Source organism: Poeciliopsis prolifica, unplaced genomic scaffold, assembly GCF_027474105.1.
Source record: "Poeciliopsis prolifica strain line A6 unplaced genomic scaffold, Auburn_PproV2 SCAFFOLD150, whole genome shotgun sequence".
In the NCBI taxonomy this organism is placed as follows: domain Eukaryota; kingdom Metazoa; phylum Chordata; class Actinopteri; order Cyprinodontiformes; family Poeciliidae; genus Poeciliopsis; species Poeciliopsis prolifica.
In genome coordinates this window covers 94484-110056 of record NW_026562525.1, presented here as the reverse complement: position 1 = coordinate 110056, position 15573 = coordinate 94484, and the positions used below count along the sequence as shown (strand labels likewise).

The window sequence follows — 15573 nt, the reverse complement described above, 5'->3', positions numbered from 1 at the left end:
ACCCAGTGAATCGGTTACAGAGTACATCATCAGAGCTGAGACCGCGATCACCGCTTTAAGGAATGCAGGTGAGGTGCTGAGCGATGGACTTTTGATCGCCATGATCCTGAAAGGACTTCCAGGGACATTTAAGCCATTTGCTGTTTACATTACGCAAAGCGAAGATGGTGATAAAATTGACTTTTGCAGAGTTTAAGACTAAACTCAGAAGTTTTGAAGACATTGAGAATATGCGTGCTACAGTATCTGAGACGATGTGATGAAAGCTAAAGCACATTCTGGCACGAAATGCGCACCAAGAGGCGCAAATGATCCTGGAGCAGGAAATTCTGAGATCGTGTGTTTTAAATGTGGGATGAAAGGCCACATCAGCAGAACCTGCCAGCGGAAGCAATGGTGCAGTTACTGTAAGAATAACAGTCACAGCAACGCAACCTGCAGAGGAGAAAACAACGGGACAACGCACGGAAAGTAGCCGAAGAGACGGCGGCGACAAGAGTTTTGCATTCCGGGTGAGCGACGCTGACACGCGAGTGGACATCAGGAGGAGAGGTCTGATGGTGGACGCTGGTGCAACATCGCATATAATCACCGACATCGGGAAGTTTCGGAAGCTTGAGTTTCCAGGCCGAGAGCACTGCGTGGAATTGGCTGATGGATCCAGGTGTTTTGGGGTTGCTAAGCAACGAGGAGACGCGGAAGTGTGTTTGATCGACAACAGAGGTCGACGTCTTAAAACGGTGCTGAGGAAACGCATTGTACATCCCTTCATATCCGCAGGACATCTTCTCAGTGAAAGCTGCAAATCCAGCGGAGCAAACGGTGATCTTCAAAGAAGGAAAGAACGTTCTTCTCAGAGACGATACCAAGTTCCCCATTCACGGATGTAACAAAATTGTATTATTTGCAAACGACGGACAATGAATGTGGTGGTCAGTGTAAAAAATGTTATGACTTACAAGGTTGGCATGAGATTCTTGGACATTGCAATTCCAGAGATGTACTGAAGCTAGAAATGTTGTTCATGGCATGGAATTAAAGGGAGAGGTGAACCAATGCCATATTGTGAAGTTTGCACAAAAGGAAAATTTGTTCAAACTAGGAACAAGGAGCCAGATGCAAGAGCTAAAGAACCACTAGCAATGGTCCACACAGATTTAGCAGGACCTATAGATCCAATGTCAAAAGATGGTCACAGATATGCATTATCCTTCACACATGATTATTCCAGTGCAGTCTTTGTATATTTTTTGAAAAACAAGAGTGATACAGTACAAGCTACTGAAAGTTTATTGCTGACATGACCCCACATGGAAAGATTAAATGTATGAGGTCAGATAATGGTACAGAATTCACAGGAAAAGAGTATCAGGCATTACTGAGCAGAAATAGTATCAGACACGAGACCTCCGCACCATATTCTCCACATCAAAATGGTACGGCAGAACGAAACTGGAGAACTTTATTTGACATGGCTAGATGTATGTTAATCGATGGTGAGTTACCAAAAATGTTATGGCCATATGCAGTTCAGACAGCTGCTGTAGTGCGAAACAGATGTTTTAATAATCGCACAAAACAAACACCTTACTTCATGTTGACAGGCAGACAGCCTAACATTTCTAGGATGCACAAGTTTGGATGCGTTTGTTACACTTACAAACGGAGAAAGGGAAGCTGGATTCAAGGTGTGAAAAAGGCATTTTTATAGGGTATGACAAGAATAGCCCCGCTTATATGGTCTACTATCCAAACAGCAGGAAAATCCAGAAACACAGGCTTGTGGAAATTGTATCCAGAGAGAAAATGAGACTGTAACTTTGGATGATGATGATGATGATATGATAAGAATTAGTCCCAAAGCAACCAAAACTTCAGATGCTGATCCAGTAAATCAGGACCCGAGCATAGAAAAAGAACCAATGGCGAGTACCAGTCACACAACAAAACATGAAGAACCTGAGAGGCGATACCCTGTCAGAGAAAGAAAGAAACCAGATTATTTAGATGACTATGTATGTAGCATTGATGATGAAGAGCAAATAGCTACATTGATTATTGTTACAGACTGATAAGTGGAGTACCTCAACCTACAAAGAAGCTGTAACGTCTGTGAATGCAAAAGAGTGGGTTACAGCAATGGATGAGGAAATGCAGTCATTACAGGACAATGTTACTTTTTCCCTGACCAACTTACCTGAGGTGTAAAGCTGTAGTGGGGGGTAAATGGTGTATACAATCAAAAAGAATAATGATGGATCAGATAAATATAAGGCTAGATATGTTGCTAAAGGATTCAGTCAAAAGAAGGTGTGAACTATGATGAAACCTTTTCACCAACTGCTAGCATGACGAGCATCAGAGTGTTGATGCAAAAGGTAGCACAGGAGAACAGATGGATGTAAAGACAGCATATTTACATGCTCCAATTGAATGTGAACTTTATATTGAACAACCAGAGGGCTACAAGAAGAATCTCAAGAAAATGAGAAACTGGTGTAAAACTGCAAAAATGTCTTATGGACTCAAACAGTCGGGCAGAAACTGGAACAAAATGTTGCATGACTACCTATGTGAAATCAAGTTTGTTCAAAACCCTGCTGATAATTGTGTTTACACAAAGATTAATGATACTGAAAACTGTGCATATCATTATATGGGTCGATGATTTGATTATTGCTGCCCAGATACGAATATTCTTAAAGTGTAAAAGAGAAACTTGCATCCAAATTTAAGATGAAGGGACTTAGGAAAGTTGGCACATTTTCTTGGCATTGACTTTGAAAAAGAGGCTGACAGTGTTAAAATGTTACAGTCGAAGTATGTGAAGAAAATACTGGAAAAGTTTGACATGCAGAACTGTAAGCCACGAACTACCCTTGTGAGCAGAAACTTAATTTATGATAATGCTGAAGTAATGAGTGATGTCAGAAATACAGGGAGGCAGGAAGCTTAATCTATTTGTCAACATGTACAAGACCAGATTTAAGCTATGTAGTAAGTAAACTGGCACAGTACTTTGCAAACCCAACCACAGAGCAGTGGAATACTGTAAAGCATGTTTTTAGGTATCTAAGAGGCACACAAGATAAAGAACTATGTTTTAAAAGGGTGCCTGTGATAACCTTATATATGCATACAGTGATGCTGATTGGGCAGGTGACGTATCCGATCGAAGGAGTACAACAGGTTACTGTATGAGTCTAAATAAAGATGGTCCGTTAGTCTCATGGAAGACCAAAAGACAGCCTACAGTAGCTCTATCTACATGTGAAGCAGAGTACATGGCACTAGCTGCTACTATACAGGAATGCTTATACTTGAAAACAACTGTTGTTCAACATGGATGGTCTGGATTATTTAGCTAAGATTTATGAGGACAATCAGGGTACCATATCCTTAGCCAAAAATCCTGTGAATAGACAAAGATGTAAACATATTGATACTAAATATCATTTTGTCAGAACAGTTGTAAATGAAGGAAAAGTATTTCTAGAGTACTGTCCAACTAATGAAATGGTTGCAGATGTACTAACTAAACCAGCAACAAAGATTAAGTTGAGGAAGTATGAAATGTTTATGTTTGGTGAATCATGAATGTATTTTGGTTGAAATATTAAGAGTCAGAGGAAGCTACCCAAATGTGAGCAAGTGGGGGTGTTGACATTATGAATGTTTTTGTGCTCTCATTTGTTGTTGTTGTTGTTGTTTTTTTCTCATTATTGGATTATTGTGTGTCACATCACGTGACCTGTCTAATTGAACACACTTCTGTACAATAAAAGGGTGTGTCCTCCAAACAAAGGGAGAACAACACGAAAGCCAAACCGGTGCGAGTTTCTTGATGTCACGCTGAACGCTGTGCCGAAAACTGATTCTGCTAACACCCTCCTTCCTTACTTCCTTAGTGTAATGCCCAGCACACATTATGTCGCGAATTGTTGACTCTTTATCAAAACCTCAGAGACACATTAGCCGACAGAAATCCTAGATATAAAGGTTTGATCAAACGGTGTTGTGTCCAACAATGGGCACAAAATAATAAGTCCAGTTCACTAACTTTGAAAACCAGGCATTAATCAATTCCTCACTACAATCTATCTGCAATGCATGTGGCTTGTGTCAGTCCTGACTAAATGAAAATCATTATAACCTATTTATGTCACGTTAACGAAGAACAGCTGAAAAGTTACGGGGTTTTCTGGTAGAAATTTAACTTCTCCCCTAGTTATTTATGGGTTTTTTTTGCACGAACTGTTGAATAAACATTCATGTTGTTTCCGATGTCCGCTGGACTTCGGGTTGCATCGTGTCAGCTGTTCGGGATTCCCTCCGTGTTTCCCCTCAGAAAGCACGAGGAGAATCCGCGCTTTCTGATTGGCTACCGGTCACAGTCAACAGGCTGCGTCACTCTCCCAGTCTGGGTAAATCCTTGATTTAGATCAGATTTACCCAGATTATTATGTAATTTCCATTAAATCAGTGTATAAAGGTCTTCAAATAATATTATCGTTTATTGCACAAATTTTTTGAGACAATTAATCGCCCAGCAAAATCTGTTATCGTGACAGGCCTAATTTCCAAACATATCCTATGTTGAGGTTCACGAAAGAATTGATTTGTTAAAAATTGGAATGAAAGACTGGAGGGATTTCATGTCTATAGAGCTGAAAATTGTTGTATTTGTTAAATGGGATCATTTGGATCTTCACCTTTAGATACTTGGAGATGTGCAGCCATGACATTTTTCCTTCCGAGATCTGTTGTAGTTTTTGGCATATTCTCTATCAAAAAAGAATTATGATAAACTGTATGTTATTGTATTAACATGCTGTTTATGTCAAACTGTATGTAGTGTGTGCAATGTGAAGAGCAGAGGGCTCAGCTCAGAGCCCTGAGGAGAGCCAGTACTGATGCTGATAGATGAAGAGACATTGTGGTCCATTGTGACTAATTTCATGCATTATCAGTTTGACTCCCTTCCAGAACATTCCCCACTTGATTGGACTTGAGGGATTGATTTGTATTATTCTGTACAATAGAGAAAGTTTGTGGGGATTATTCATTATTATTTTTTAACTCGACAATAGAATGTATATGATGATTGAGTTTGTTAAAAAAAAGATTAGCAGAAAAGTATTAGTGATAGTTTTGTCTTTAAAGTAAAATGAGATTGAAACTGATTTGAAAAGTCGGAAAACAACCGAATCTCTGACCGGCGGTTTGCCCATCTTTGTCTCACTTTTCGAGTGCTAGGTGAATGATATTTAACCCTATTTGCTGAAATTATCCAGAATAAACAATGTGAATGTCGACTGTCATAAAGTCTCCAAGAAGAAGAATAGGAGGAAGAACAATGAGATGGCGGATGTTCTGTTTTGTTGAATGTTTGAGTTTCTCTAATAAATATCTCCAGTCCAGCTTTAACGAGTTGTCATGGAAAAATTACAGTAAGGTCACGTCTGCTAGTCATGTCATGTGAAATGTTTGTGAACTCTGACCAAAAGAATTGAATTTCTTGTAAAGAACTATTTGGGTTACTTGTACAAGGCTGGAAGGTTGTTTTCCACAGCTGCATAAGAACCAGACCGTCTTGCCCTTGTTTTTCCTTCCTTATCATTGTATAAAAACTTGCATGTTGTCTCTGTAGTTTGTTGATTATTATTGTCTTCAATAATTTAGTGTTTCCTTTGTCTTAGTTGTATTTTTCTCTTTTCTGCTGCAGCTTATTCTGTTACTAGGAAAAGATTTTAGGTTCTGCAAAGAGAACTGGCACTTTATGAGAAATCTGTAGATGTAATGATCGTTGGATCCACAAGGTGGCGGTAATGCGATGACATGAATGAACGACAGTCTTAAAACCCCGAAGAAGAAGAAAAAGTAGTAGTAGAAGAAAAAGAAGTAGAAGACAAAGAGGACAGCACATGGTCTGTGTTGTTGAATGTTTGAGTGTTTCTCTAATAAATATCTCCAGTCCAGCTTAAACGAGTGAATCGGCGAGCAGTGAACTGCAGAAACATTGACAGAGTTTAAAGAAATCATCGTCCAGTCGGAGGAAGAGATGGACGATCAGCGCAGACTGCTTGATTTCTCCCGGACTCCCCAGATCATCTTACACCGAATAGGTAGGAAACAGCAGCGTTTGGATGCAGGTTAAGGTCTAAATGTCTGCACCTTTCTGCATGAGGATCATTTTAGTAAACGCTCTTTTCCCGGATAAATGTTTTGTTAGCAGGTAAATGAACGCAGACATCACAATGAGAATGGCTGATTTATGGAGAGAAATGACCTTTTTATGGCTCTTCCTCCTTTAACTACTGAGTCTTTCTTTTGAAAACGGGAGAATGTGAACAATGCAGCGCGAGGTTAGTAAAGAAAGCAGCATAAACTAATATAGCGGTGTTAGAAGCTGTAAAATGTAATAATTTGTAATAAATAAATTGTTGTGGCGATTGTTTGCTTCATACGTAGATAAAAGAAGTTCAATGTTCAAAAAACTTTTAAGATTCCTTTTATAGTTTATTTTTCTAGTTTAAGAAGCAAATAATAAAAAATAACTTTTCATTAGTGATGTGTCGAGTAATCCAGGAGGATTTTAATGAAGCACATAAAACAGAGAACTCACCTAAACCAGAATACAGTTAAAGTTTTTATTTTTAGTAATAAATCGTTGCCCCTGGTGAAACAGCGAATAACAAGCCAATCACAACTCTCTGTTTTCTATTTGTTTCTAGTTTCCTTTTGATGCAGCCATTGTTTCATACAAACAGATTAATCAGAATCACAAACATCTTTTACTTGTTTACTCATTGTAAGGCTTCGTGTTGTTTTCACGTTGCCTATTTTACATATATTGTCCACTTGATGTCACAGTGGAGCATATGAAGCACCGCGGTGCATCGGCTCATGAGTCCATGATGGGATGGAGTTCCTCAGAGCTTCATGAAGCTTCATCTCACCATCACTACTTTTCATTGTTTCTTCTCCTGCTCTGGTCAAAACCCACAGGCCCAACCAGTGCATGCTGGTCCTATACCAGTCCCCATACTTACAGGAAATGGACCCACAGTTCTTCCTGTCTGACTTAGAAAAGCAAGTAACAAAGGAACTGTTTTAATGTTGAATGAATTCTCCTATTTAATTCAGTAAAGTTAAGAATTACTCTTTTCTCTGTTTGCTTATCCAGATTCCCTGCAGTGTAACGTTTATAACCAGGAGAGGAGATCCACTCTGAACCAGGAGGAGTTAGAACCTCTGCAGGTGAAACAAGAACAAGAAGAACCAGATCATCAGATAAAAGAAGAACAGAAGGATCTAGAACACCTGCAGATAAAAGAGGAAGAGAAAGAAGTTTACTGCAGTCATAGTGAAGAACTGATTGAATTAAAACAGGAGACTGATACCTGCATGGTGGTTCCTGTTGATAAGCAAACATACCAAACTGAATCAGAACCAAATGGGAACCAAGACATGTTAAAAAAGCCTGATGAAACTGAGAACCAACATCAGGACAGAAGGAAACCTTTTTCATGTGTCATCTGTAAAAAGCATTTGACTTTCAAATCTGTTTTTGATGCTCACATGAGAACTCACACGGGTGAAAAGCCTTTTTCATGTGTGGACTGTGGAAAAAGTTTTAGTGAAAAACAGGCATTAACTAAGCACATGAGGATTCACACTGGTGAAAAGCCGTTTTCATGTGTGAAAAAAAGTTTTAGTGAAAAACAGGCATTAACTCGGCACATGAGGATTCACACTGGTGAAAAGCCGTTTTCATGTGTGGACTGTGGAAAAAGTTTTAGTCAAAAACAGAACTTAGCTCAGCACATGAGGATTCACACTGGTGAAAAGCCTTTTCATGTGTGGACTGTGGGAAAAGTTTTAGTCGTAAACAGAATTTAACTCTGCACATGATGATTCACACTGGTGAAAAGCCGTTTTCATGTGTGGACTGTGGGAAAAGTTTTAGTCATAAACTGTGTTTAACTCGGCACATGATGATTCACACTGGTGAAAAGCCGTTTTCATGTGTGGACTGTGGAAAAAGTTTTAGTCATAAACTGTGTTTAACTCGGCACATGATGATTCACACTGGTGAAAAGCCGTTTTCATGTGGGAACTGTGGAAAAAGTTTTAGTCATAAACAGAATTTATCTGAGCACATGAGGATTCACACTGGTGAAAAGCCGTTTTCATGTGTGGACTGTGGAAAATGTTTTAGTCAAAAACATAATTTAACTAAGCACATGAGGATTCACACTGGTGAAAAGCCGTTTTCATGTGGGAACTGTGGAAAAAGTTTTAGTCGAAAACTTTGTTTAACTCGGCACATGAGGATTTACACTAATGAAAAACCTTTTTCATGTGTGAACTGTGGAAAACGTTTTAGTCATAAACATTGTTTAACTCTGCACATGAGAATTCACACCAATGAAAAACGTTTTTTCATGTGTGAACTGTGGAAAAAGTTTTAGTGAAAACAGAATTTAACTCGACACATAAGGATTCACACTGGTGAAAAGCCGTTTTCATGTGGAAACTGTGGAAAAAGTTTTAGTCAAAAAGAGCATTTAACTAAGCACATGAGGATTCACACTGGTGAAAAGCCGTAGAAGTATTTCCGATATAGGCCTGTCGCGATAAACGATAAATCAATTAATCACACAATAAATTAAAACTATCAACCTCATTTCAATTATCGTCTATATCGTTTCTTCCTGCCTTTTTATCTTACTGTTGGTTCTCTTACACTGAATGAAAAAAGGCTCCACTCCACTGACTCTCTGTTGACATTATGAATGTTTTTGTGCTCTCATTTGTTGTTGTTTTTTTTTTTTTCTCATTATTGGATTATTGTGTGTCACATCACGTGACCTGTCTAATTGAACACACTTCTGTACAATAAAAGGGTGTGTCCTCCAAACAAAGGGAGAACAACACGAAAGCCAAACCGGTGCGAGTTTCTTGATGTCACGCTGAACGGCCTAGACTCCTTGGATATCTTGAGATAAGGAGCCTATATGCCAGGCAATTAACAAATTCCTGAGCATGGTTCAAAAGTTCACTAGGATCTTAAAACTTTTTATAAATAATTTTATCTATATTAGAATTAACTATATTTCTTTAAGCATGTTTTTAATTAGTTACTTATTAGATCCAAACTTATAGTCATTATTTAGCATTACATTGTGTGCAAGCTTGGTTAAAAATACAAACTACTTTCTTGTGGAAACATTTTGAGGCACAGATAGCGCTGCAGCTGCACTCTATATCAAACTGGACAGCGGCTGATACGAGAAGGGTTTGCCGTATATCTGCTTTTGGGGCTCTTTAGCAGGGTAATAAAATTAACATTGAGACAGCCCACACAAAGGAAAAGAACACACCTCCTAATGCATATATTTAAATGATGAGATTACGCATTCTATAAAATGATTTGGTTTACAGCAGAAGTTGGAATCTCTTTGTGCTGAGTGAGAGTTTTCCCGGAGGATGCATCTTCTGTTAATCTGTTGTCTTTTTTACTCAGTTCTTTGTCTCTGTTTTGTAATATCTTGGACTTTTGCTCTAGGTGAGAGGCTTATTGTAAAGTTCTTCTTGGATTGATTTTCTCTGGATAAAACTCTGAATATCTGAAGTCTGACGTCGTACGATTGCTCTTTTCTCTCTGCACACTTACACAGACACAGGAATTCGGGACTAAGAATTAATTAACGAGCTAAGATCAAGTTCTTCATCTTTATAATTCTTAACAATATCCACACCCAGGTCTAACCCATATATGGTCAGCCCATGCTGATGTCATGTGGGTTCAATGTGGTCAGCCCACATGGGCTTCCCATGTTGGGCCCATGATACTAGAACCACATGGGCCCCACATAGTGTTGCCCAGTACTATCCCATTCCCAGATAGCCCACTTAAAAAAGGACTGGGGTCTACATATCCACACCCAGGTCTAACCCATATATGGTCAGCCCATGCTGATGTTATGTGGGTTCAATGTGGTCTGCCCACATGGGCTTCCCATGTTGGGCCCATGATACTAGAACCACATGGGCCCCACATACTGTTGCCCAGTACTATCCCATTCCCAGATAGCCCACTTAAAAAAGGACTGGGGCCTACATATCCACACCCAGGTCTAACCCATATATGGTCAGCCCATGCTGATGTCATGTGGGTTCAATGGTCTGCCCACATGGGCTTCCCATGTCGGGCCCATGATACTAGAACCACATGGGCCCCACATACTGTTGCCCAGTACTATCCCATTCCCAGATAGCCCACTTAAAAAAGGACTGGGGCCTACATATCCACACCCAGGTCTAACCCATATATGGTCAGCCCATGCTGATGTCATGTGGGTTCAATGTGGTCAGCCCACATGGGCTTCCCATGTTGGGCCCATATACTAGAACCACATGGGCCCCACACACTGTTGCCCAGTACTATCCCATTCCCAGATAGCCCACTTAAAAAAGGACTGGGGCCCACATATCCACACCCAGGTCTAACCCATATATGGTCAGCCCATGCTGATGTCATGTGGGTTCAATGTGGTCAGCCCACATGGGCTTCCCATGTTGGGCCCATATACTAGAACCACATGGGCCCCACATACTGTTGCCCAGTACTATCCCATTCCCAGATAGCCCACTTAAAAAAGGACTGGGGCCCACATATCCACACCCAGGTCTAACCCATATATGGTCAGCCCATGCTGATGTCATGTGGGTTCAATGTGGTCTGCCCACATGGGCTTCCCATGTTGGGCCCATGATACTGAAACCACATGGGCCCCATATAGTGTTGCCCGTTTCTATCCCATTCCCAGATAGCCCACTTAAAAAAGGACTGGGGCCTACATATCCACACCCAGGTCTAACCCATATATGGTCAGCCCATGCTGATGTCATGTGGGTTCAATGTGGTCTGCCCACATGGGCTTCCCATGTTGGGCCCATATACTAGAACCACATGGGCCCCACATACTGTTGCCCAGTACTATCCCATTCCCAGATAGCCCACTTAAAAAAGGACTGGGGCCTACATATCCACACCCAGGTCTAACCCATATATGGTCAGCCCATGCTGATGTCATGTGGGTTCAATGTGGTCAGCCCACATGGGCTTCCCATGTTGGGCCCATATACTAGAACCACATGGGCCCCACATACTGTTGCCCAGTACTATCCCATTCCCAGATAGCCCACTTAAAAAAGGACTGGGGCCTACATATCCACACCCAGGTCTAACCCATATATGGTCAGCCCATGCTGATGTCATGTGGGTTCAATGTGGTCTGCCCACATGGGCTTCCCATGTTGGGCCCATGATACTAGAACCACATGGGCCCCACATACTGTTGCCCAGTACTATCCCATTACCAGATAGCCCACTTAAAAAAGGACTGGGGCCTACATATCCACACCCAGGTCTAACCCATATATGGTCAGCCCATGCTGATGTCATGTGGGTTCAATGTGGTCAGCCCACATGGGCTTCCCATGTTGGGCCCATATACTAGAACCACATGGGCCCCACATACTGTTGCCCAGTACTATCCCATTCCAGATAGCCCACTTAAAAAAGGACTGGGGCCTACATATCCACACCCAGGTCTACCCATATATGGTCAGCCCATGCTGATGTCATGTGGGTTCAATGTGGTCAGCCCACATGGGCTTCCCATGTTGGGCCCATATACTAGAACCACATGGGCCCCACATACTGTTGCCCAGTACTATCCCATTCCCAGATAGCCCACTTAAAAAAGGACTGGGGCCTACATATCCACACCCAGGTCTAACCCATATATGGTCAGCCCATGCTGATGTCATGTGGGTTCAATGTGGTCTGCCCACATGGGCTTCCCATGTTGGACCCATGATACTGAAACCACATGGGCCCCATATAGTGTTGCCCGTTTCTATCCCATTCCCAGATAGCCCACTTAAAAAAGGACTGGGGCCTACATATCCACACCCAGGTCTAACCCATATATGGTCAGCCCATGCTGATGTCATGTGGGTTCAATGTGGTCAGCCCACATGGGCTTCCCATGTTGGGCCCATGATACTGAAACCACATGGGCCCCATATAGTGTTGCCCAGTACTATCCCATTCCCAGATAGCCCACCTAGTTGCTGAATAGGGCCCATGCATTTAGCCCATATGGGCCAGCCCATATGGGTCTCATTTTAGGTTAACCATATGTGTCCCATGCAGTTCGCCCAGATAAAACCCATGCCCACTCATTACCCATGTAGCCCACATCAAACACAAGTGGGGCCCACTCATGCGTGCTGGCTGGGGCTGTGCCGAAAACTGATTCTGCTAACAGGTTATGGGCCCAGAATCAATGAAGAAACAGGTGAATGCCTCGACAGACCGTGAACACCTGCTGTGTAAGTAAACGAGGAAAATGAACAGAAAAGAAAAAGACATGGCACACAGCCGCTGGTCAAGACTTCTTTTGATGGAGATGAGAAAAATTATGAACTATGGGAAACCCAAGTTTTTAGGACATCTTCGACTGCAAGGGTTGAAACAGACAATTTTGACAAGTCCCTCCGATGTTGACGATGAAGAGGAACACGCGAAGAAAAATGCTGAAGCTTATGCCGAGCTCATTCAGTTTTTGGATGACAAGAGTCTATCACTTATCATGCATGACGCGGCAGACGACGGACGTGCGGCACTTGGAATCCTGCCGGCCCATTACGCCGGCAAAGGAAAGCCCAGAGTAATTAACTTGTACACTGAACTGACTTCGCTGCAGAAATCACCCAGTGAATCGGTTACAGAGTACATCATCAGAGCTGAGACCGCGATCACCGCTTTAAGGAATGCAGGTGACGTGCTGAGCGATGGACTTTTGATCGCCATGATCCTGAAAGGACTTCCAGGGACATTTAAGCCATTTGCTGTTTACATTACGCAAAGCGAAGATGGTGATAAATTGACTTTTGCAGAGTTTAAGACTAAACTCAGAAGTTTTGAAGACATTGAGAATATGCGTGCTACAGTATCTGAAGACGATGTGATGAAAGCTAAAGCACATTCTGGCACAAAATGCGCACCAAGAGGCGCAAATGATCCTGGAGCAGGAAATTCTGAGATCGTGTGTTTTAAATGTGGGATGAAAGGCCACATCAGCAGAACCTGCCAGCGGAAGCAATGGTGCAGTTACTGTAAGAATAACAGTCACAGCAACGCAACCTGCAGACGGAGAAAACAACGGGACAACGCACGGAAAGTAGCCGAAGAGACGGGCGGCGACAAAGAGTTTGCATTCCGGGTGAGCGACGCTGACACGCGAGTGGACATCAGGAGGAGAGGTCTGATGGTGGACGCTGGTGCAACATCGCATATAATCACCGACATCGGGAAGTTTCGGAAGCTTGAGTTTCCAGGCCGAGACGCACTGCGTGGAATTGGGATCCAGGTGTTTTGGGGTTGCTAAGCAACGAGGAGACGCGGAAGTGTGTTTGATCGACAACAGAGGTCGACGTCTTAAAACGGTGCTGAGGAACGCATTGTACATCCCTTCATATCCGCAGGACATCTTCTCAGTGAAAGCTGCAACATCCAGCGGGGCAACGGTGATCTTCAAAGAAGGAAAGAACGTTCTTCTCAGAGACGATACCAAGTTCCCCATTCACGTATGTAACAAATTGTATTATTTGCAAACGACGGACAATGAATGTGGTGATCAGTGTAAAAAATGTTATGACTTACAAGGTTGGCATGAGATTCTTGGACATTGCAATTCCAGAGATGTACTGAAGCTAGAAAATGTTGTTCATGGCATGGAAATTAAAGGGAGAGGTGAACCAATGCCATATTGTGAAGTTTGCACAAAAGGAAAATTTGTTCAAACTAGGAACAAGGAGCCAGATGCAAGAGCTAAAGAACCACTAGCAATGGTCCACACAGATTTAGCAGGACCTATAGATCCAATGTCAAAAGATGGTCACAGATATGCATTATCCTTCACACATGATTATTCCAGTGCAGTCTTTGTATATTTTTTTAAAAACAAGAGTGATACAGTACAAGCTACTGAAAAGTTTATTGCTGACATGACCCCACATGGAAAGATTAAATGTATGAGGTCAGATAATGGTACAGAATTCACAGGAAAAGAGTATCAGGCATTACTGAGCAGAAATAGTATCAGACACGAAACCTCCGCACCATATTCTCCACATCAAAATGGTACGGCAGAACGAAACTGGAGAACTTTATTTGACATGGCTAGATGTATGTTAATCGATGGTGAGTTACCAAAAATGTTATGGCCATATGCAGTTCAGACAGCTGCTGTAGTGCGAAACAGATGTTTTAATAATCGCACAAAACAAACACCTTACTTCATGTTGACAGGCAGACAGCCTAACATTTCTAGGATGCACAAGTTTGGATGCGTTTGTTACACTTACAAACGAGAGAAAGGGAAGCTGGATTCAAGGTGTGAAAAAGGCATTTTTATAGGGTATGACAAGAATAGCCCAGCTTATATGGTCTACTATCCAAACAGCAGGAAAATCCAGAAACACAGGCTTGTGGAAATTGTATCCAGAGAGAAAAATGAGACTGTAACTTTGGATGATGATGATGATGATATGATAAGAATTAGTCCCAAAGCAACCAAAACTTCAGATGCTGATCCAGTAAATCAGGACCCGAGCATAGAAAAAGAACCAATGGCGAGTACCAGTCACACAACAAAACATGAAGAACCTGAGAGGCGATACCCTGTCAGAGAAGAAAGAAACCAGATTATTTAGATGACTATGTATGTAGCATTGATGATGAAGAGCAAATAGCTAACATTGATTATTGTTACAGACTGATAAGTGGAGTACCTCAAACCTACAAAGAAGCTGTAACGTCTGTGAATGCAAAAGAGTGGGTTACAGCAATGGATGAGGAAATGCAGTCAATACAGGACAATGTTACTTTTTCCCTGACCAACTTACCTGAGGGTAAAGCTGTAGTGGGGGGTAAATGGGTGTATACAATCAAAAAGAATAATGATGGATCAGATAAATATAAGGCTAGATATGTTGCTAAAGGATTCAGTCAAAAGAAAGGTGTGAACTATGATGAAACCTTTTCACCAACTGCTAGCATGACGAGCATCAGAGTGTTGATGCAAAAGGTAGCACAGGAGAACAGATGGATGTAAAGACAGCATATTTACATGCTCCAATTGAATGTGAACTTTATATTGAACAACCAGAGGGCTACAAGAAGGAATCTCAAGAAAATGAGAAACTGGTGTATAAACTGCAAAAATGTCTTTATGGACTCAAACAGTCGGGCAGAAACTGGAAGAAAATGTTGCATGACTACCTATGTGAAATCAAGTTTGTTCAAAACCCTGCTGATAATTGTGTTTACACAAAGATTAATGATACTGAAACTGTGCATATCATTATATGGGTCGATGATTTGATTATTGCTGCCAGTGATACGAATATTCTTAAAGATGTAAAAGAGAAACTTGCATCCAAATTTAAGATGAAGGACTTAGGAAAGTTGGCACATTTTCTTGGCATTGACTT

The 15573-nt window shown here is 41.5% G+C and overlaps 1 pseudogene; it reads left to right on the top strand.

Moving 5' to 3' along the window:
* Positions 1–7340: 7340 nt before the first annotated feature.
* Positions 7341–9637, top strand: LOC129355916 (gastrula zinc finger protein XlCGF8.2DB-like; annotated as a pseudogene).
* The last annotated feature ends 5936 nt before the right edge of the window (positions 9638–15573 follow it).